This window comes from Buceros rhinoceros, unplaced genomic scaffold (assembly GCF_000710305.1).
Source record: "Buceros rhinoceros silvestris isolate BGI_N320 unplaced genomic scaffold, ASM71030v1 scaffold23310, whole genome shotgun sequence".
Lineage (NCBI taxonomy): Eukaryota > Metazoa > Chordata > Aves > Bucerotiformes > Bucerotidae > Buceros > Buceros rhinoceros.
Window position 1 is genome coordinate 39,599 of NW_010388208.1, and position 3,836 is coordinate 43,434.

A 3,836-nucleotide genomic window follows, 5' to 3' on the forward strand; every position below is an offset into this window, starting at 1 on the left:
CTCATTTCCCTACAGCTTCCAGCTCCGTTTGTGTGCCTGTCCCTCCATGCCGGCACAGACACGGTTGCAGGGATCACTCCCTTGCTTTTGACCCCTGTGCTTTCTCTTGTCTGGCTGCACCAGGAGAAGAGGCGATCCAGCGCTCCTCACTGTGGGACGCAGGGAGAACGTGGGGGAGCTGACCAGCACTTCAACAGCAAGAGCCTTACACGGCACCAGGCTGGAGAAGTCTGGAGATACCAAAAAAGTGTAAGAATTTCACCACAGGTCTATCTGCTACTCTGGCGTGAGGGTTACAAACACCCTGAAAAGATCCAAACGCCTGTGGCTAGTGACACTCACCTGTCCAAGAGCCAGGAACTGCTACAAGATCTTAACCTTCCACTTAGAGAAGAGTCACAGAAGAAATCTAAGCAAAAGCCTTTGCCCTTGTGCATCTATTGGCTACGAAACAACATGAAAAGCACCTTAAAAAAAAAAAGAGGATTCAAGAACCGCAAGTGTCTCACGCTGGGAATTGCCCTGAGAATGGTTCCTCCCCAAACATTCTCACTGGTTTTTGGCTTTTTAACCAGGGGATCTTTGCTGAAGTTCCCAAACTCGATATGTAAAGAGGGAGGGAGCCACAGAAGGAGGAAGAATCATGAGGTAATTTTTAAAGAGAAGTACAGTGGTGGGTGGAGCTGAGGCAAGAAGCACCTAAGAGACCAAGAAGACAAATAAGGAGCGAGCAATAATCTATGAGCAAAACAATCAACCAGTGCCAAACTGAAGGTGACACACGAGGTGCTCTGCGAACCACCTCGTCTGTGAGCTTCGCGGCACATGCACTCAGTGCCTTGGCAAAGTATCGGTTTTGCCTTTTTAGTATAAATCTCATTATCCAGATTTGATCAACTACTGTAAAAAAAAAAAAAAAAAAAAGTGGAGTGAAGCCAAGAAGGATACTGTGGTAATAAGAGGGAAGTCAATAAGCTCATTTTATATTTAGCCACCTCCTCACTCCGCAAGACTAGAGGGGCAGGACTTTTAGGAGCACTGCATCCTCACTATGTCATTTATCAGTACTCAGAGTAGGTGGTCTGGGGTATTTTAAGCACCTAATGGCGAACAGAGACCATGATTCTTCTGTTTCGGAGCACTTCCAGCACTGCTCAGGAAGGTGTTTCCTGCAGAGGTGTATCAGCGCAAAAGGTGCCAGTTTTGTTTCTCAAAGAGAACGAGGTAACTCCTGGAATACCAGCTGCTTCTGCGGAGTTCTTCACATGGGGAGAACCACCAGGCAACAAACTGGCTGGGATGGAAAAAGCAGTTTGTTGAACATGCAATGAGGAAATACTTAGGGAAGATAACCTGGTATTTAAGTACACACGGCTCTAAACCTATTCCTGAGGTTGTAAACCCTACTCTAACTTCCTGAGCGGGGCTGGTAAGCGGCTCAGTTCCTGGCACACACCGACATTCTAGTTACTAAGTTTATTTTAATCCGTACACAAGCTATTAGCTGTGTTTGTAGGATAGTCCTGACGCCTCCCTCCATTTTGGGAGACCCCCACTCCGGTTTACCACAAAGCGAATGCCCAGCAGCTCCCAACATCTGCAGAAGGTTTCTCTTCCCCAGTGAATGCACCAGCCAAGTGAGTCCCAGGCAGAAAGGATCACCGCGTGGGGGATGGAACAAAAGCAAGCTGCAGTCCCAAAAAACAAGGCAAAAAAAGTGAGTTCCAGCTCTAACTCAGCATCTACCTGGTACATTTCAGCAAAGCTCCAGAGCACAGGTACACCATTCCCAGGGGATACACCCTTCCAGGGGGGGTACACCCTTCACAGGGGGGGTACACAACCTCCCTGTGCACAACAAAACACCCCAAAGCGGGACACGTGTCCATCTCATTACAATTACTGTCCAGTGAAGCACTCGGGAGCTACTCAAACCTGACATTTCAACTGCAAACTGATGCTTCTTAAATATACGGGTATGAAGGGAAGTTAAAGCTCCTGTTCAGAAAATAACTGCACCGCAGCTGACTGGGTAAGGGACAGAAAACCCCACCCACGAGCCTCAGAACTCCTCCATGTCTCGTAGGAAATCCAGTGAGGGCTTTGCTCTAGTTTGCATTGCTGAAGAATAAGCGTTTTTAGCACAACTATGATCTTGCATCAGTAGAACAGAAAATGTTTTTGAAGAGCCGACCAAACCCCAGCTCCTGTTTCACAGAAGGGCAGACGGACCAAAAGCACTGCGACACCTGCACGTTGACTCCCAGCTGCAGGAGGGGGACTGAACCCCCAGCAGCTGCCCCTCCGGACAGAGATCCCCACGGCAGCACGAACCACAGAACGGCTGAACTGCCCACGGATGCTGAGACTGTCCTCTTGCGTTTCAAGGGAAAGAAGCCCTGCAACAAGCGGGATACACGCTTTGATTTCTCATCCTGCCTGAAGGACTGAAGATCTAGAGGGAACTGAGAAAACCAACTACTGAAGGTTGCGTTTAGGGGGGCTGTAACCTAAACGTACCTCCTGTGAAACACAAAGTCCTCAAGAAGGAATAAAGTGATGTTTTGAAGCAACAGATTTCAATGTTGGAGTCCTGCCTGTATTGTACTTGACCAAAATATCACGCAAACGCTCCTGGAGATTCTTTGGGTAAGGAGGAGAACCGCAGCGCTTCGCCCAGACCAAACACCTCCCTCCCTCTCACAGTGGTAGGTCCTTGTGCCCCCACCTAGCATGACCCCTGCTCTCTGCAAACCCCGCGCTGCTCTCGCCCTCAATCCATCTCCAGCCTCAACCTCCACGCACACAGAACACAGGTGAGCGACGCTTCCAGCCAGTCCTAAGCCACAAGCAAGATGTAAACACAACGTTCATCCTTTTGTGCCAAATGTTGGCATTTTCTAGGGTGACACTTGCAGCCAGGAAGAGGCACGAACCGCTGGCTCCTGGGAATTCCAGCGAACACATGGGACAACCATTACAACCGCAGGTAGCTCTTCCCAGGCTCAGACCAAGCCCCTCTTTGCCCTTTTGTTTGCCCATTAAACTGAGCTCACAGGAGCAAGGAAAAACCCTGTGAAAGCTTTTTACTGGTTTAAGGGGAGTCTAGAGAGCACCAGAAGTGCCCTAGAGCAGCCAATAAAACCAGCGAGAACACGGAGGGGAAAATGTCCTGGGAAAGGTTGAGCTGTTTATGAAATGACTCTGTGCTGGAAGCAGGGAACAGCAGTTTGGGTTGGGTGTCAGCCCGCTGTTGCGCTGCCGGGAGGACAGGAAACTTTGCTTAGAAACTTCAAAAACACGTATCTAAAAAAAAAAAGCCACACAAGTGGATAGCGAAGACAAAAAGAATATGCTCAACCTCAACAACACAACGCGTTCCCGGAGGAAAAGCAGGCAAACAACAAACCTTCCCAACATGAGGCATTTTCCCTCTCAACGAGGACGGCTGGGGAGGGTGGGGGGGCTGCTAAACTGGTTTTCCTTTAAGCATTTCCAGTTATCAAAAAAAGAAAAAAAAAATTAAACAGCCCTCTTGCGAAGAACATATCCACTGTTGTACAACTGTCCCAGAAACAAAGACCGCGGGGAGAAAGTGGCCCATTTTCTGCAGCCTCCCAGAGCCCCAGGTGCAGGTCAGGTTTGCGAAGGCTGGGTCCTACCCGCTCCAGGAGGAAGCGGTATTTAAGGTCCAGGAGTAAACACCTTGGGTGGGAGCCACCAGAACAGCCTGGTTTCGGGTCCCACGTTAAAACCAACCCGGTGACACCAAAGCGAATACACAGTCTGTGAGAACAGCCGCGAGAGAAGTTTAGCTGTGAGCGAGTTTCCCCCTC